Genomic DNA, 20,964 nt, shown 5'->3' with positions numbered 1-20,964 from the left:
AGAGAGAGAGAGAGAGAGAGAGGCAGACTGCAAGTGGGGGAGGGGCAGAGAGAGAGGGAGTGACACACAGAATCCGAAGCAGGCTCCAGGCTCTGAGCTGTCAGCACAGAGCCTGATGCGGGGCTCGAACCCATGAACCATGAGATCGTGACCTGAGCCGAAGTCAGACGCTTAACCAACGGAACCACCCAGGTGCCCCAAGACTCATGTATTTATTACAAGTTGAATTTTGATCTTAAGAGAATTAGCTTTTATCATGCAGTTGTCAGAAGTACTACGGAGAGGGGCGCCTGGGTGGCGCAGTCGGTTAAGCGTCCGACTTCGGCCAGGTCACGATCTCGCGGTCCGTGAGTTCGAGCCCCGCGTCGGGCTCTGGGCTGATGGCTCGGAGCCTGGAGCCTGTTTCCGATTCTGTGTCTCCCTCTCTCTCTGCCCCTCCCCTGTTCATGCTCTGTCTCTCTCTGTCCCAAAAATAAATAAAAAACATTGAAAAAAAAAATTAAATAAAAAAAAAAAAAAAAAAAAAGAAGTACTACGGAGAGACCCTAGGTCCTCTCTCCTCACTGTCCCTCAGTGTTGTGCTGCTGTAAAGCTGCAGCACAAGAGTAGGACCAGGGTGTTGGCATTAACACAAATGAGATCCAGGATGCTTCCATTACCATGGGGACCCATCTTGGTGCTGTTTTCTAGCTTCACCCATTTTCCCCCTACCCACATCTCCATCCAGAACCCTTGGCAACGAATAACAAATGTTTTCCATTTCTATAATTAAGGTACATCAAGAATGGTATATAAATAAAATGATATAGTCTGTAATCTTTTGGGACTGGCTTACATCTAGCACGATTCTCTGGAGATTCATCAAGGTTGTTGCATAGGTCGGTATGAGTTCCTTTTTGTTGTTGAGTGGTATTCCATAATATGGCTCTCCGTTTTGTTTAACCATTCGCCTTTGAGGGACATTTGGGTTGTTTAAGTTTCGGAGTCTTACAAATAAACCATCTTTAAAACATGGATCTTTGGATTTCTGGATTAACATAAACTTCCATTTCCCTGGGGTAAATGTCCAGGAGTACAAGTGTTGAGTCATATACTGATTGCGTGTTTCTTTTTTTAAGTAACTGACAAACCAGAAGCCACTTTTCCAGAGTGGTGGTCCATTTTTGCAATCTTACGATAATAATAATTTTACATGATACGTGAGAGGTTCATTTTTTGGTCAATGGATGCCCAATTGCCCTAGCACCATTTGTTGGACACATAATCTTCCCTTCATCATATTGCTTTTGTAACTTTGCAAAATATCAGTCGAACATATTTCTGCATTCTGTATTCTGTTCCACTGATCGGTGTGTCTCCCCTCAGCCAAAACACACAGTCTTGATTCCTGTGGCTACAAATAAGTTTTGAAATTGGATAGATTCATTCTTCCCACTTTTCTTCGCTTTCAAAATTGCTTTTGCTATTCTTGTCCCTTTGCCTTTCCAAATAAACTTCACTATTGTATATATCTACAAAAAATTCTTGCTGGTCTTTTGATAGGAATTATTTAAAATTTGCGAATGAATTTAGGAGAATGGACATCTTTACTCTGTTGAGTCTTCAAATCCATGAGCCTATGTATTTCTTTAGATGTTCTTTAGATTCTTTAATCTGTTCTATCATTTTCAACATACAAATGTTATAAATTTTGTTAGAATTATACCTGAATATTTTATGTTTTGAATGATTGTATTTGGTATTGCATTCTTAATTTTGATGGTCATGAGTTCATTTACAATATATAGAAATTTGTTTTATACTTATGTTGTATCTGCAACCTTGCTGAACTCACTTATTAATTATAAGGGTTTTTTTTTTTTTTTGGAGATTCCTTGCGATTTTCTATGCGGATATCTGTCACCTGTGTATAGGGACAATTTTACCTCTTCCTTTCTGATCTTGTGTATGTTTTATTTCACTTTCTTCCCTCATTGTGATGGCTAAAACTTCCAGAACTATGTTGAATAGTAGCGGTGAGAGTGGGCATCCTTGCCTGTGATCTAACAGGAAATGCTTTAAATTTTTCACCATTAAGGATGTTATCTGTGGATGTTTTTTTTACATTTTATTTATTTTTGAGAGAGAGAGAGACAGAGCACAAGTAGGGGAGAGGCAGAGAGAGAGGGAGACACAGAATCCAAAGCAGGCTCCAGGCTCTGAGCTGTCAGCACAGAGCCTGACGTGGGGCTTGAACTCACAAACCATGAGATCATGACCTGAGCCGATGTCTGACGCTCAACCGACTGAGCCACCCAGGGGCCCTCTTATCTGTGGATTTTAATATGCTTGTTATCAAGTTGAAGAAAGTGTCATCTATTTCTATTCATCTCGTGAACTTTTATCAAAAATGGATGCTAAATTTTGTCAACTGCTTTGTCTGTATTGATTGATAGGATCATGTGCTTTTTCTTCTTTAATCCATTAGTACGATGAATTGCATTGAATAATTTTTTTAATATTAAACTAGACTTGCCTCTTAAACACCTCTTTTTGTCATAGTTTGATGTATATTTTATATATATTTATATACTATTACATATATTTTATATATTTATATACTATAAATATGATATATAGTAGATATATATTGAAGAATATATCATATATAATATATTTAAGAATATATGTGAAATATATATTTAAGAACATATATATTCTTAAAACTATATGGACATGTGATTTATTTACAAAAAAATAGCAGTAAAACTTCTTTATGGTGGGCAGTGGGGGTCTGTGCATGGAGAACTTCTAACCTTGCTTCCTACCTGTCTGGTAGGAAATTCTTCTTGTCAGTGTAACTTTGATTAGTATATAGCACTGTTGATGTATTCGCAGTATCACCATCATCATCATTACTATTATTGCCATTGTTACCATCATCTTCAAGGTCATCTACCATAGATGTGCGTTCGAATCCAGACATCCATGCATTGATCATAGCCTTCTCCATTGAGCAGCGGGTCACTGACATCACCAAGAGTACTCCCCATGGCCATGTCTTGCCTCTCAAGTCTGCAGATACAGAAGTGATTGTGGTTTCTGATGTCTACCCCCAAATTTTCTGTTCCTCAAACATTATGTTCTTCCATAATATGTCATCATTTCACAAGTTAACCATTTAACTAATTATTATTATAATTTCACATCTCATTTCAGGTGATCATTTTTCATAAGAAAATCTTACAATATTATGATGACTTCTTTTTAAAATTTTTTTTAAGTTTATTTATTTTGAGAGAGAGAGAGAGATAGAATGAGTGGGGTAGGGGCAGAGAGAGAGAGGGGAAGGAGAGAATTCCAAGCACTGGTAGTGCAGAGCCTGATGCAGGGGTCAAACTCACAAACCATGAGATCATGACCTGAGCCGATATAAAGAGTTGGATGCTTAACTGACTGAGCTACGCGGGCACCCCTATTATGATGACTTCTTTGGAAACTTGATGTGTATGTGATGCAGAGAAAAAGAATAACAAAGCTCAAGTATGGTACTTGCACAGGAAAACTGAGTCGGGGGGGTGGTGGTGGTGAGGGGCATGTGCTTCTATTTAAGCAATAGGATCCTTCCGACCAACCTCATCTTTACTGAGACATGATTTTGTATCTTGGTAAAATTACATAGTCCTGGGGCATGCACATTCAGGTCATTTATGAATGATTGAGATTGAAAACATCATAGTCTTTGCTACCTAATTTGTACTGAATATAATTGGGAAAAAAATACTCAATTCCTTAATCACTTTAGAACTTAGTGTTTTTTCTACTAAATTATGTCAGAAAAATTATGGAAGCAAGACTTGGAATTTATATTGAAATTCTTTATTCCCAGGGCTCTTGTATACCAAGAGATGTTCATGATCTTTTATTAAATGAGAAAAGGGCAAACTACTGACATCTTAGCAATCACTAGCTTCTTTCGGACAAAACTTTGGGAAAAAAATGATACTGACTCTTAAAATGTTCATGGTATATAAAGCATTTTCATTGCAATGAATAACTGTCTGTTAGGGCCTTGGAACTTAATTAAATGCCCTGAATTATAACTGTCTTCACTGGCCATAAAGGTGTTTTTCCTTGAGATCTGTGGCTGTCTCTTTGCCATATTTTACTGTGTAAATTTGAATGCACATTTTTGTAAATTAGGGTCACAATTATTTATATGGCTGAATTTCAATGATTGGGCATTGCCTGCACTATTTTAAGTACAACTGTATGTGAAACTGAGCATTTAATAGCAGTCTAAAAACTGTCAGATGATTTTTTTTTGCATTGGTAGGTATTACCACCACATACCATTTATTTGAATTACCTCATCAAAGATAGGTTCCAAAGTGGAAGGTTTGAAAAATCACCTGTTTTTTTGTAATTATCTTCAGATTTTGGGGAAGTATTCCATACAGTCTGTCTCTTTTTTAATACCTCGAGTTGTTTCAATCAACCCTGCTGCCAACCGTGTTTCACCTGAGAACACAGATTGTTCTGGGCAGTTCTCATTGACATTAATGTTAGTTTAAAAGCTGCCCTTAGGTACTGCTTGGAAAATTTAGGGACTCTGTTCTCTGCCAGAGCAATATTTCTTCAGGATGAAATCGAAATATGGTCTGATACTGAGAAGGACATTTCAGTTTAAAGCCTGTGGAAAATTTTGTGGACAAGACTTTAAACAGTAGTTTATTTTCAGATCAGCTGCAGAAGGGGTGTGGTTTTGCCACCCAAAGTTGATGGGCACTGAATGTTTATACACGAGTCGCACCATATTAAAAGAAAGTTAAAAAGGTAAATAGATGGGCTCCTGAACTGTGACCTGTGGTACAAATCCAGATTACCGCCTGGTTTTGTATAGCTCGTAAGCTCAGGATAGGTGGTTTTTTTCCATTTTCAAAGACTGAAAATTAAAAACATAATGATGTGAAAATTATATGATATTTACATTTCAGTATGCATGAATAAAGGTTTACGGTAACATAGCAGTCTCTGGCTACTTTTTGTTGCAACAGCGAATCGGCAGTTGCAAAAAAGACCACATGGCCCACAAATCATAAAATATTGACAATCTGACCTTTTACAGAAAAAGTTGGGCCATAATTACACGTAAGATGCTCATGCTGTTTGCATCCTGTAAGCAACTTTGTGTCTTGTGAAATATTTTGCAACTAGTCGCAATTTTTTATGTGAATATCTTTGTATTTATATATATTTTAATATTAATATTGGTCATTAAAGATTTGAAATAATCTTAATTTCTCTTTATATGGTCAGCGTTTAAAAATGTCTATGAATATGGTCTTTTATTTTTATGAGAAAATATTATGACAAACGTTTTCTATCATAAAATTGATATATTATTAAACTATAGAAAATACAGGTGGTAAAATAAGAAAAAAAGAAGTCATTCAGCCTCCCAACTTAGAGGTAACAATTCCTACATGTACACACCTAAGTTTTAGAAAGGAATAAACAAATACGCATATATTGTCTTTAAAAAGGCAATATATATTCTTTAAAAAATGGAATAACCAGGGGCTCCTGGGTGTTTCAGTCAGTTGAGCATCAGGCTTCAGCCTGATGATCTCATCGGTCATGAGTTCAAGCCCCGCGTTGGGCTCTGTGCTGCCAGTACAGAGCCCGCTCCTGCTTCAGATACTCTGTTCTCTCTGCTCTCTGCCCCTCTTCTGCTCGTGCTCTCTCTCAAAAATAAATAAACATTTAAAAAATGGAATAACAATTAGGTACTTTTGTAATATCTCTAAAAACAGTCATGTTACAAGTCATACATTTCCATTGTAGGAAACTCAGAATATAAAAATGACAATGCCATTTACTGGATGGCCTCCAGTCAGAGATCAGCAATAGTAAGTTTTTAGTGTATTATTTTGTCATGTATCCCATTCATAAGTTATCTTTATTTTGTCAATGCACATCTTTGGGGCGCCTGGGTGGCTCAGTCGGTTGAGCGTCTGACTTCGGCTCAGGTCATGATCTCACGGTCTGTGGGTTCGAGCCCCGCATCGGGCTCTGTGCTGACAGCTCAGAGCCTGGAGCCTGCTTCAGATTCTGTGTCTCTCTCTCTGTCTGCCCCTCCCCAATTCGCACTCTGTCTCTCTCTCTCAGAATAAATAAATAAGCTTTAAAAAAAAATAGAGGGGCACCTGGATGGCTCAGTTGGTTAAGCGCCTGACTTTGGCTCAGGTCATGATCTCATGGTTCATGGGTTCGAGCCCTGCATGGGGCTGTGTGCTGACAGCTCAGAACCTGGAACCTGCTTCGGATTCTGTGTCTCCCTCTCTGTCTCCCCCTCCCCCGCTCATGCTCTGTCTCTCTCTGTCAAAAATAAATAAACATTACAAAAAATTTTATATTGTAAATGCACATTTTTAAATATCTGTTTTCACAATTACGCTGTCAGGTTTACATCTCCTTGATAACATTTTTCATTTAACATTCCATTATTAGCATCTTTCCACATGAATAAACATTTTTATATCATTTTAATATTCACATAAGGATATAAATGTTCTTTAGCAAAGCGTGGACATCTTTTTATGTCAATAACTGTAAATAAGAAAATAAGAGCAACCTAATTGTTTACCCATACATGTTATGACACCATATAGTGCAGTGACTTTTAGTTAGTATTCTATTTTAGATGAATATTGATTGACATGGTTGATGCCGTACTTCCCCCTTGCTAGCTGCCATCCTTTTCCAGCTATTCTGAAGACTGACTTCTTATTCGGCTTTCAATTTGTCCATAAAACCATATGACTAGTATGTTACCATCAAGACTGATACACACATATACACATGTGTGAGCATTTCTGTTTGTGTGTGTGTGTGTGTTTTATGTAAAGGGATATGCATATCTGGCTAGATGAATGAATGGAATATGGAAAGGCAAACAGAATGATAGCTAGCCATCTATCCACATAGCTTGCCTGAAAGCTCGAAGGAAATACATCGGACACTAACAATGATTGTCCTTAGTTGGCAGGATTTTATAGGACATCTTTTTAATGGATCTTCTAATTTTGTTCTCAACATTATTTGAAAAATGGCAGAAAACAGTATAGTAAAAAAAGACCTATGTGGTTTTATACTTATATCTTAGAGAGTTTGGGGAGTTTAGTCGCTCATGTGCTCAGTATTAGACAATAATACATGCTTGACAAATCCAGCTTTCTTCAAATGTAGTTTTTAAACTCAATTTGTTAAAGCACCACAATGCCAACGAGGCTACCGTCACAGGTGCCATCTCTCTGTGGTCCCGGTTGTTTGAATCCATATGTGAGAATAGTGCTCTTTCCTTACTGAGCTCTGCCATTGGGCACTTTGCCATTGGACGCCATTTCCTACTGGGGACTTTACTCGGTCCGTGTATCCAATGGTGACCTAGAGATACGTGGCCTTTGCTGTCCTTTGTGAAAGAATAAAAACTGGGTGTGGGATAAAGAATAGCAGGGGAGGTGCACCGATCGAGGTACCTGGGGAAGGAATTTTTCAGAAAAGACTGAGCTGAGTTGAGACAAGAGAGGGAGTCAGCAAGGTTGAGAGAGATTCAGGTGGAGGAAGTGATTTTTCTGACAGGAAGAACCAGTGTGTTTGAAGAACAGAGAACAGAGGGAAAAGCAACGGTGCCAGGAACTTGCAGAGTGACGGAGAGGGTTTCAGGGGAGTCTCCGGATCTTTTAAACCCCAGAGAGGACTGACCCCTACACTCGGTGAAGTGGGAGGAGCATGGCTGTCCTCAGGGGACTGTGATAGGACCCAAAGGGACACAGACACACGTAAGGTCGCGAAGTTTCTTCACAAGTAGTGGAAGTGGAACTTCAGAGCCGCATGAAGCAGGAGTGACTACTGAATGTCCCTCCCTGTGGAGGAATGGCTTCTCAGATCCCCATTTCCCATGGTGAGGAGCACTGCCCCGGACCAGAGAGCCACTGTTCTAGACGGGTGAGTTGTATCTTCCTGGCCCTCAGCAGCTTGCCTGGGTGGCGGTTTTCTTTCTAACAACTGTGCCACTTGAACTATCCTGACGGGAGTCTGTCATAGTGCCAGCGTGGAGGAGACATTCTAAGCTCAACCACTACTCCTAGCCTTTTCTGATTGTAAAGGCAATAAATATCCTTTGAATCAAATTTGAAACAGGAAAAAGCAAATATCATCTGTATTCCCTTCTCAAAGATACCGTTAACTGTAAAATAGACATCCTGCTCCTGCCCTTTTTGGCTATTCTTCTTCTTATCAAACCAGGCTTATGATTTAACTACTACTGTAAAACCTGCTTTACTCTTTACTCTGTAACCTACGTGTGGACCAGCCATTTTGTGCCTGTCTTTAAACAAGATTCAGCATGTTACTGCATCTGTCACATAACTGTGCACGTGTGCGTGCACACGCACACACACGCACACACACTTAAATGCGTGCACACACACACACACACACACACACACACAAATGCATGCACATACACACATACCTGACTTTACTCAGTGATACAGACCTTTATTTTACTTTTTTATGTTTATTTATTTTTGAGACAGAGAGAGACAGAGCACGAGCAGGAGAAGGGCAGAGAGAGAGGGAGACACAGAATCCAAAACAGGCTCCAGGCTCCGAGCTGTCAGCACAGAGCCCGACATGGGGCTCGAACCCACGAACTGTGAGATCATGACCTGAGCCAAAGTTGGACGCTTAACTGACTGAGCCACCCAGGTGCCCCCAGATCTTTACTGATGATCCTCAGGGAAATAAAAAGGGAGATTTTGTTGCATTTATCACAAGACTTAATGTTCAATATTTTAATAATTTCTTTCCCCAGACAAAAGGCAATGTTCCTGATAACTTTGTCTTTGTTTCCCTCTTGCCTTGGCCTCTTCCACTTTTCCCCTGCTTCCTCCTCTAGCATCTTCTTATAAATATAAAACAGCGTTTACAAACCTCCTCAGGTTTGCCCAGTCCTTGGAATTTTGACAAGAGTTGAAAAGATGTATTTTGTGAAATCTCCCTATCTTTCAAACAGGTGTGGCTCAGACCATTCCTACGATCTGTATTCTAGACTTTATATAGTTTTGTTACCGAATCATTGCTTTTCTTTCTGTATGTTCTCCCTTCTTCATCTTTTTAAAAAATTTTTTTAATGTTTTTTTAAATTTATTTTTGAGAGAGAGAGAGAGAGAGAGAGCATGAACAGAGGAGGGAGAGAGAGAGACAGAAACACAGAATCCGAAATAGGCTCCAAGCTCTGAGCTGTCAGCACAGAGCTCGACGTGAGGCTCGAATTCATGAACCACGAGATCATGACCTGAGCCGAAGTTGGACGCTCAACTGACTGAGCCACCCAGGCACACCTGCCCCTCTTCATCTTAAATTCATGTTATATGTTTTTGAAAATCTTGCTTCTAAGCTTTAATATCCTCATGTTGTTCATTTCATTATCTTTATTCTTCTCTGCTTTATGAGATACCTTTTGAGCTTTCTCTCTTAGGAATTGAATGACTTGTAGATTTTAATCTCTTGTTTTTGGTGCCATGTAGCCTATCTACTCTCATGTAGTTGAGCTTTTGCAGAATGTCACATAAATGAAACTCTACAGTTGTGTAGCCTTTGAACACTGGCCTCATTCACTTACCCATATGCATTTAAGATTAATGCCTGGCTTTGTGTGGCTTTATTGCCGAGAAGTGCATTATGTGTTTCTACCACAGTCTGTTTATCCGTTCACCTGGAACAGGACCTCTGCCCTTTTTTTTGGACATTTTTTTTCTTTTAGGGAATGTTTTCTGACTGCTGTTTAAATGGAAACTTTCCACGATAGAAAAAATAAATGGAAGTTCTGTCTTTAGTTTCACCACTTGTTTCAAAACTGAATTAATAATTATCTCAAATTTCTTCTGCTTATAAAGTAACTCTTATTTGGATGACCCTTTGTTGGAACTCTCTTTTGAGATACCAGCAAGTTTTCATTTGCCTAATGATTTTTTATGTCTATAATTCAGCAATGTGTTGTAACTTTACAGACTGATGCAGCTGTTGCCACCACCGAAATTTAGATTTCCATCTCCCCCCGCCCCCCCGCCAAAAGGTCCTCAGACTCATTTGCAGCCAGTCCCCTGACCCGTGCCAAACTCCAGCCTGAGTCAGCCACGGATGTATATCATCCCAGTAGATTTGCCTTTTTTGGTCATTTCATATAAATGAGATCATAAAATATATAGGTTTCCCCCCACCCCCCTGGTTTCTTTTACCTCTTTTTGAGGCTCATCTCTGTTGCAGTAGATGTTAGCAGTTTGTTCCTTTCTGTTTCTGGATAGGATTCCATTGTATGGATATACCACATTTTGTTTTTGCATTCACCAGTTGATAATTGGACTGTTTCCACTTTGGGAATATAAATAAATAATGCTGCTATGAGCATTTATATATAAGATTTGCATGATCTTTTTTTTCTTCCTTCAATTTTTTTTTTAAATTTTAGAGACAGAGTAAGCATGAGTGGGAGAAGGGAACAGAGAGAGAGAGAGAGAGAAAGAGAGAGAGAGAGAGAGAGAGAGAGAGAGAGAGAGAGAGAGAGAAGCTTAAGGAGGCTCCACACTCAGCACAGAGCTGATATAGGGCTCGATCCCATAACCCTGGACTCATGACCTGAGCTGAAATCAAGAGTCAGACACTCAACCAACTGGGCCACCCCGGCGTCCTTTTGTCTTCATTTCATGTCTGCATTCCTGGCCAAGGTGTATGCATTTTCAGCATTGGCTATGGAGAGGACGTCTCTGCAATTACGTGGACTTTATCTTCATTTTCTTAGGCTTAATTTTTTAGGACTTTTTTTTAGGAAAGTGGGAAAGTTTTTATTTATTTACTGTATTTTCCCCTGTTGAGAATTGCAAACAACCTGGGAAGAGTGTAGGAGCAAAGGTGAGGGCACAACCAGCAGCGGACTTTGAAGCTTTTACAATTCAGAAAAGTGCCTTTTAATATTTAATGTTATAGGTTGTCCTCCCAACCCTATTTGCAAAACACATCCCATCTAACCACTTCTCTCCATCTGTCACACCCGTCCAAGCCAGCAGCAGCTTTTGCTTCGGCCATTGCAAAGGCTGCTTCCTGGCTCCCTGCCCCTGTTCACCGCGTAGGTGGGATGATCTCTTAAAAACATCAATGAGATTAATTTTACCCATAAACTTGAAATCTCCTAGTGGCTACCCATTGTATTTGACATAAAATCTAATTTTTTTTTTTTTTTTTTTTTTTTTTTTACCATCGCTTATGAGACTCTTTGTGGTGTGGCTCTTAATGATCTCAGTAGCCTTATCACCTACCAATCTCTTTTGCTTCCTGTACTGAGTCCAGAGAGGCTTTCTTTCCCAGACTTGTTCTTACCTCCTTACTCAGGAAATGCCCCTACTGCCTAAAAGACCTTCTGCCGCCCCCCCCCCCCCCCCCCAAGGTACTCCTGCTTGTCCCATTTTATTTTATTTTATTTTTTTAATGTTTATTTTTTTATTTTGAGAGAGAGAGAGAGGCAGAGAGACAAGAAGAGAGAGAATCTCAAACAGGCTCTGCACTGTCAGTGCAGAGCCGGAGGTGGGGCTTGATCCCATAAACTGTGAGATCAGGACCTGAGCTGAAACCAAGAGCTGGACATGAACCCACTGAGCCACCCAGGCACCCCCTGCTTATCCCTTTTTAAAGTACACTTTTCAACTTAAACATCTTCCTTTGGCCATGTTTGTCCCAATCACTGTCAAGTTCATCTCCATTTCACGGAGCTCATCCATTTTTTAATTTATTGCTCTTCTTATGCTTTAGACTGGAATCTATGAAAGGAGGGACCTCACCCTTCTCATTCTTGATTCCATTCCTGGTGCCTAGAACCATGTTTGGCATCCAATAAATATTTGCTGATTGAATAGCTGTTTGCTGGGGCCTGGTAACCTCAAGGACACACAGTCACAGCTGAGTTGCCTTTGTGAGTTTAATTGGATTTTCCCCATCAATGCACACCGAGAGTCAGCACTGTCATAGCCCTCCTGTTCAAGGTAGCTGACCTCACCTGATTTAGCCTGCCCCTCCAGAGCTGAGGAGATGACCACGGAAGCCCCATGACCATGACCCCATTCCTCCAGGTTTTACCCCTGAAGTTAGGGGGCATTAGTAGGATCTTCATTCTCATGATTTGCTTGTCTGGGTCATGTTGGGTCATTGTTTCTTAATGCAGGCACAGCTGTAGATCTCACAGATTAAGTCTTCTCACGTAGGAACTGATCCTTCAGTGGTGCTCACTGAAGTTAGAGGGTTTTTCCTATTTTGGTGTTTGTTGTTCTTTATAATAGGAGCCCGGCAACACCCATGTGCATGTGTAAGGATGCACGTGTGGTCACTCTTATGCTTAAAAATGTCAGATAGTGTGGCAGACAGAACTCTAGATGGCCCCAATGACCTTTGCTCCCCGGTGTCATTGCCCTGATTCCTTTTGTTATATGATAAAAGGGATTTTGCAAGTGCAATTAACAGCTCAGTAGAGGTTATGAGAGGGAGATTACTGATGCAGGCTCAGTCTAATCACATAAACCCCACAAAAGCAGACTATTTTCCACTGGCAGCAGAAGAGAAAATCAGAGAGATTCATAACATCAGAGGGATCTGACATGGGAGAGAGATTACCCACTGCCAAGATGGAGGAGCCCAGAGGACAAGGACCTAGGAATGGCCCCTGAGAGCAGAGAATGGTTCCCCACCAGTAACCAGTAAGAAAACAGGGCCTTCGGTCCTACAACCAAAAGGAACTGGATTCTGCCAATAACCTGAATAAACGTGGAAGGCGATTCTTCCCCGGAACATCCAGAAAAGAACACAACTCTGCTGATCCTTTCATTTTGACCTTGTGAGACATGCCAAGGCCACCCGGGCTTCTGACCTACGGAGCTACGAAATGATGAGTGGATATTGTTTCAAGCCACAAAACGTGTGGTCGCTTTTCACGCGGTGGCAGAACACGAATGCAGATACGCTTTTTTGAGTCATTGTCTTACCCAGATAAAATATGTTTATCTTTACCGCAGTTCAGTCATGTTTATTCTTCTTCAGGGGAAGTGGTGCTTTGTTTCTCCAAGTGTTTTAGAAAAAGTAAACTTCCATTTCTCACAGTAATTATTAGGTGTAACTGCCCAGATGAACTTTCTGTCAGCCGTCTACTTTTTGAAACTACTGTTGCGGTGGTGTGAAGTCTTTGCAGACCAGGGGCCACTGTTAAATTGATGATGCTCATCGGACGGTACTTGGCTGTAAGAATGAACACAGAGATGTGTTGCCTGCTTGTGAAATACCCACGTCTTCTGAAATTCAGTCTCACGTCCTGCTCAGACCCCAGGGTAGCTTTGGGTTTTACATTTGTCTTTCAAGAGTTATACTTTCTGGGGCGCCTGGGTGGCTCAGACGGTTAAGCGTCTGACTTCGGCTTAGGTCATGATCTCACGGTTCGTGGATTCGAGCCCCGCATCAGACTCTGCACTCATATCGCAGAGCCTGGAGTCTGCTTCGGATTCTGTGCTTCTCTGTCTGCCCCTACCCCACTCATATTCTCTCTCTCTCTCTCAAAAATATATAAGCATTCAATTTTTTTTTTTTTAAAGAGTTACACTTTCTGTTGTTCTTGTGAATCATGCGTCGCTCATTTCTGACAAGCGTGTCTTTGGATTGTGCTTCTGGTCTTGTCCGCGGTTACACTGAGGTGCCAGGATAAAGGGTCAGGAGATGCTCGCCCTTCAGTGTAGCACTGCTTTCATTTTATTGAGCCAAAGATTGCTTCAAAGTTTTCTAGACAGAGGGAAGTTCAGCAGCTATATTGCCGCCACAAAGAGAGAAGAAGATCGTGGTGTATAATTCCTGTTACTGTACGTAATCCAGTCTCCGTTTGGTGCTCTGAGAATCTTAAAGCAAAACAAGATGCCTGAGATCGAAGTAAAAATTCTTGGTCACTGACGAGCTGTGCATTGTAGGTCAATTATTTATGCTCTGTGATTTAGTTTTTGCATTTATTTATAAAATGACGTAGCTATGCATTAATTACCTAGAAATCTGGTGCCTCTTAAATTTTTCATTCATGTAAAGCTTCTCAAAGTGTGATCCCTAGACCAAAAGCAGAAGTATTACCTGGGAACTTATTGGAAATACAAATTCTCAGGTCCTACCACAGACTTAATAAATCAGGAACTCTGTGGTGGGATCCAGCCATCTGTGTCTTACCAAGAGCTCAGCAATTGCATGTGAAAATATGAGAACCATACTAGTGTGTCCATACTAATGTACAATATAATGTTAACATTGAACCTGTCATATATTTTAAGAAACATTAGTTGTCTTATGTAATGTGTGTATGAATGAAAGCAGCATTATATACAAATGGTAGAAATTAACTGGGGTGCTGGGACGTAGCACAGAGGAGTTCTATGAAACTTGTAATCTGTTTCAAAAATCCATGGAGAAGTTGTTTGCATTTTTGCTTGTTTTAATATAAAAATACTTCTAAAATTACTTTTAAAATGCACAAAAGAAAAAGATTTCCTATTCGAAGTCATTTAGTGGAATTAAGAAAAATGAAAGCTCCAGAAAGAAATGCTATGCTGTTCCTAAAGCATTCCTGGCCCGCCTCTGGTAACTCTCAGAGTACCTTGAGTTTGAGGTGCATGGGCCTGTGCTTAGTGGAATCATTTGGGGCTGTCTAAGTTTGGTTTCTCTTCTGAGTAATTATGCTGTTTATGTCTCATCTGCTTTATAAGTTCTTATTTCAAAGCTTTCATCAGTCAATGGCTAGACATTGCTGCAGTGTTCTTTTTGTGTTGGTGCCTTCAGGCTTACTGTGGGAAGCTATATTCTGGTATACTCTAGCTGCCACTTTCTCTTTAGTCTCTGTTGAATCTCTCTCTCTCTATCTATATATATATATATGTATATATATATATAGATATATATATGTACATACCCACACATATAACACATAGATATATACATATATATACACATAGGTGTATATATACATATATACAATGGTATATACATATACATATATATATACATATGTATTAAGTGTGTGTGTATATATCAATTAGAGGGTGTCAATTTCATAGCAAACTTATTACTTGGTAAGTCATTTCAGTTGGTCCTCCATGTCTAGTAACCCACTGGAGTCTTGTCAAAGAAATCTGCTTAGGTTTAAACTTAAAAAAAAATTTTTTTAATGTTTAGTTTTGAGACAGAGAGAGACAGAGCAAGAGCAGGAGAGGGGCAGAGAGAGAGGGAGACACAGAATCTGAAGCAGGCTCCAGGCTCTGAGCTGTCAGCACAGAGCCCGACGCGGGGCATGAACCCGTGAACCGTGAGATCATGACCTGAGCCGAAGTCGGATGTTTAACTAACTGAGTCACCTGGAGGCCCCACCATATTTATTTTTGAGAGACAGGGAGAGAGAGAGACAGAGAGAGACAGAGACACAGAATTGCTTAGGTTTAAACTTTTGAGGCAAGACCATTATCCTTTGAACCAGAGTCCTAGGGTTATGAAGGATTAGTAGGAAATTTAAGGCAGGACTGTAGATTTTGTTTGTGTTCTATAGTTTCTTCTACATTTTCCCCCTTATATGTCATAGACTTTAGTATCAGAAAGCCATGGATTTGAATCCTGGCTTGACCGCTTACTAGCTATATAACCTTGGCCATGTTCCAGAAGTTCTTTGAGCCCCAGTTTTTTTCATCTGCAAAATGTGGCTAAAGACACTTGTGCAACTAGGTAGCGCATGAAGATACCTGGTATCTGGTAGATGTTCAGTAAATTTCAGCTAACGCTGCAGGCAACAGGTAATGAAACTGGCCAGATATTAGCCAGGTGACGTCACTGTTCACACGCAGTGAGGCAGGAGAAAAATGGAGGCATGGTGGTCCGTTTCCAGACACTCCCACCCACTCACTTATCTCCTTACATCGCTCCTCCTATTATTTCTTAGACGTGCCAGCATCCTTCCCACAAGTGAGCTCTAGTTTTTATGTCTTCCTGGTGTACTTCCCTCCTAAGTTCCTCATCGTTGAAGTACTTCATTTAGGTCCTTGCTTGACTGCTGCCTCATCAGAAGGCCCTTCCCTGAACCGCTCCTACACAATGGCTCTTTTACCCAAGTCTCTCCTTGTCACTTACTCTGCCTTATTTTGCCCTATTGGACTCGCATCCAAATTTGTGTATTGATTTGTTTACTTTTACTCACTTTTGTTGTTGTTGTTGTTGTTGATTTTTGTTTCCCTTAGGACATGATAACGTGTTCCATGAAGACAAGGGACTTGGCTGTTTTTTTTTACTGCATTATTCCCCATCAACCAAACCAGGGCCGAATAGAAAATAGGAATTTAATTCAATTTTTAAGTGAATAAAGTATTTGATGAATGAATGGATGAATGTGATTTATTCAATATACCGTGGCACTGGAGGTAGAAGGGAGATAAATAAGGCACCTGTTAGGATCTCTAAACCCCCCAAAATATTCTAACTACAGATCACGCTTAGTATATGATAGCATGTATATTATGGAGTCTAAATCTGAGGCCACTTAATATATAGAAATAAATTTCTATTTTTTCCAGATAGTAGCTTATTTTAAAAAGTATTTTTAATCATTTGGAAGCCGAAAACAGGTAAAATGTGGGATTGTGAAAAAGAATTTCAATTTTAAAAATTCTGTTGAAACTTTCAAGGAAGGAAAAAAACTTTCAACAAAAAATACTCCGATATTGGCAATAGTTGGACCGAGATGAAGCTCCCTACATATCTGCAGATTTCTTAAGCATTTACTCAATTCATTCACTGCTATTGGCTATCCAGGCAAGTGACTTTGTTCACATTGTTGTGGAGGTTGGATCTCCACCATAGGTGACCTTGTTCCAAGGTTGATAATGGCCTCTTAATGACTCTTTAGGTCTTTTTCAAAGTTCTGGGAGCTTATGGGATCATTATACCAGGTGATTTTGTTAATTGGGAATTATCTGGAAGGATTGTTAATAGTACAAGCCATTAGTAAATCTGCCAGATGACACAGGGAGTGTTTCTTTATTCTGTTTTCTTTTTTTTCTTTATTTTTCCGTCTGGCTTTGACCTTAACTGCGGGTCAGCTTGTTAATGTTTGGAGTTGCAGTTTCAGAGGTAGTTTTTAATTGACAGGGGCAAGTAGGGTGGTTGGATATGGTACAAATAAATACTCCATTAGAGCCCAAGCCATGCTTCCACAGTGTGCTAAGGCTGGATAGAAATTTATCAGTCATCTGCTGGAATGATACGGTTGCTTGCAACCCCTTCCCAGCTACTCAGGGCAGGGGAAACAGATAAAACAAATTCTTCCTGAATAGCAAGAGTGTACACATGATGGGCAGTTCCTTTAATGAAGATAGGTCTGCATAATTATATTTGGAAAGACCCAAGAGTGAATCATGAAAGAGGATAAAAGCGTATTTCATAGGACGCTGTATAACTTTGGCTTCAAATTCTAGCTCTAACATTTAATAACTTTATAGCCCATGGAAAATCCCTTACAACATCATGGTGCCTCCATTTCTTCATCTGTAAAATGGGAACAATGATAGTGTCTACTTTGGAGAGTTGTGAGAATTGAATATGTGCCTATATGTAGAATATTTAGCACAACACATCTCATGCAAGTGTTCTGTAAGTTGAATTGGTTATCTATTACTGCTTAACAAATCACCTCAAAATTCAGTGTCTTGAAACAACAGTAAATGCATATTTTTTTAATCTCACAGTGCCTGACAGAAGCCCAAGAGGGGCTCAGGTGGTTGGTTTTGGCTCAGGACATCTCATGAGGTTGCAGTCAAGATGCCAACTGGGGCTGGAGTCATCTGAAGTGAACCTTGGGTCTCTAGGATCTGCTTTCAATATGGCGCCCTCACACACAGGGCTCTCCACTGGTGCAGGCTATTGTCAGGGGTTCTCAGTGCCCCATTTTGTGGCTCTATCCACACAGCTGCTTAAATGCCCTCACATAATGGCAGCTAGTTTCCTTCAGAAAGAAACTCTCCTTTCCTTCAGAAAGGTAACAGGAAAGAAATGACAATGGCATTTATGACAGAAATCACACCATTACCTCAACCACATTCTTTTGGCCACACAGACCAAACTTAATTAAGTGTGAAAGGGCACTATACAGAGACATGAAGGCCGGAAAACATGGGTCTTTGGAAGTCATCTTGGAAACTGGCTACACTAACAAAGTGTTGACTATTATATTTGTTTTCTAAGAACTAAAAAATAATGAATCCAGTTGAGTTGGAACATAGCACGTGAAGAAAGCAGAGATGGGGTTAGAGAGGCAGATATGGGTCAGATCCCTGAGAATCTTGTTAGCTGTGTCAAGGAGTTTAGACTCTTAGTCTAAGAGCAATGGGAGAACATTTAGGAGTTTTAGCTGGAGGATGGAGGTCAGACTTGGTTTCTGTAAAGGTTTCAGATTTACACTCTGACGGCTGGGTAGAGAATGGACTAAAAATCATGAGCAGTCCTGACGGTTTGGAATGGAGAGAAATGGAAATTGAGTGAATTATAATGAAATGTGGGTAGTGGAGTCAGAAGATGTCAGTGTTTGATTGGATGCGAGGTGTCAATCGAAGGGTGATAATTGTTCTCAGAATTCTTGTTTGGCATTTGGGGGTGTAAGAGTTTTGTGAATGGAGAGCAAAAACAGGTGCGAGAATAAAAGATGAATATTTCAGCTTGGATACTGTTAAGTTTGAGGAGAAATGGAAAGATGTCTAAATGAGAAGCTACTCTGTTGATACGAATAATCAGGTGTACAAATACAGGTCTTCAATGGTTTCCTTACCAAGAATAGCCTCCAAGGTTGAGTAATAAAATTAAATTTGCAATGACACCGAAGTCTTTGCAAAACAAAAATGTAAAGCCTGTCCTCACTGGTTTTGGAAAGCACTTTGGATATCTGCTTCTTTTCATGGTTTCTGGTTCCAGGAAGGTAGGGAGGGTGTCCATTTAACCCTTAAGTCTAGGGGTGCCTCCCCAAGGAGACCTACATTAAAAGAAGCATGTCTTGCCTCCAACCCTGTGACCACAAAGACAAGGTCAGAAACTCTGCCATGAGGCATCAAGAAGGGTAGGACACGGCTGGTGACTTCTTCTGTGCCAGGAAGGTCGCGGGGGTGCGGCAAGTTGCCCCTACCATCTGGCTGTGGCCTCAGCGGGGTAGGAATGAGGGATCTCACAGCTGGGGCGATGAGACAGCCAAGCAAGTGATCTTGCTGCGTGGACAGAATGTGTGAAGGATTTCACTGGTGCATCTCCCTGACAGTTCCTGGCGTTAAAAGACACAGTTTGCTATACTCAGCTGTTTAAAAAAAAAAAACAACAAAAAACCAACACTCAGTTGTGGGCATTCTTATTTTCCCCAACAGGACAGCATTCCCCTGCTGTAGAAGTGAAGAGTACCTTCACCTCTCTGTTTTTGAGACCTGGGAGATTGTTTCCTAGGTGAAGATTTCAATGGTGTAGCAGGATAGTTTATCAGAGGGAATATAAAAAGAGCCACACACTGTAAATCTTTCCTGGATATAAATAAATAGGATAGAAGAGAACTAGGTTCCATTGGGTTTCTAGGGACAAACAACCAATTGAGCAAGTATTTATTAATGTGCTCTGTGCCCTGCAAAGCCATACGAACTCTTCACAGTGGTGAGGGGAATACGTGAAAGATACAAGGAACGAGTGGTCTGTTTTTCTGTTTCTACTATTTCTAATATCACTGAATAGATTTCTATTTGGCCCTTTTGTTATTTCTGTTACTGCGACCACAGCTGCGCCTTCTTCAATCACTAACACCATTATCACCCCTGCGATTACTTGTATTTCCTTTCTCCTAGAGTTTTGTAGAGATTCAAGTGTTCAGTAAATAGTAACAGCTATTATTTCTACTGTGATCATGACAGTAATGACAATTAGTACTGTATTTGTTTTACTAATTATTGCTGCTACTTATTTAGTATATTCTATGTGCCATCCATGGTACACAGACTTCTGTGCATTTTTCTTATTTCATTCTCATTTTTACTATGTGCCTCTGGTTGTACTAAAATCCCTACTTTCTAGGTGAGAATGTTCTAGCATAAAAAAGTTGAACATTTAAAATCAAAGGTTGAGGGGTGCCTAGGTGGCTGAGTCGATTAAGCAACTGACTCTTGATTTTGGTTCATGTCGTGATCTTACAGTTCATGAGTTCGAGTCCCACGTAGGGCGGTGGGCTGACAGCACAGAGCCTGCTTGGGATTCCCTCTCTCCCTCTCTCACTGCCCCTTCCCTCCTATCTCTTTAAATAAACAAATAAACATTAAAAATTGTTTAAAATAAAATAAAATAAAATAAAATAAAATAAAAAGCTGAACATTTTCCCCTAGTGGTAAAAGCAACGAGTCCAGCCCATGGTGCATTCATTAAACATATCTGTAAGAAATATTTGCCAATTGACTGATTAACTTTAAAACTTTTACTTTATATCTAGGCTTCTAGACAGAATGGGAGTTCTTTAGCCAGAATTATTCCATGGATATTTTATTTGGTCTTCACAAGCTTGTTTTTTTTTTTTTTAATTAAATTAGGGGACATCATTTTAAATTGGGAGAATTCATAACACATATATACGCAATCTGAATTTATGGCTTCTTTTGAAAAAAACAGTAAGAAGCGGCCACTCTGTTCACATTTTGGTTTGGAAATAGCTGCCTTGTGTGGAGAAGCAGCCTGTTCAATCATCGGAGGCTGTAGTCGTTGCCCATCCTGCTTCACCTACTCAACACCTGTGGTCATTTCCATTTGAAGCCTCTGAAGCAATGCCCTGAAGGGACACACTGTAGAGGCCCACAGATTTGG

Source organism: Panthera uncia (assembly GCF_023721935.1).
Source record: "Panthera uncia isolate 11264 chromosome A3 unlocalized genomic scaffold, Puncia_PCG_1.0 HiC_scaffold_11, whole genome shotgun sequence".
NCBI classification, from domain to species: domain Eukaryota; kingdom Metazoa; phylum Chordata; class Mammalia; order Carnivora; family Felidae; genus Panthera; species Panthera uncia.
Note: the sequence above shows the minus strand (reverse complement) of the source record.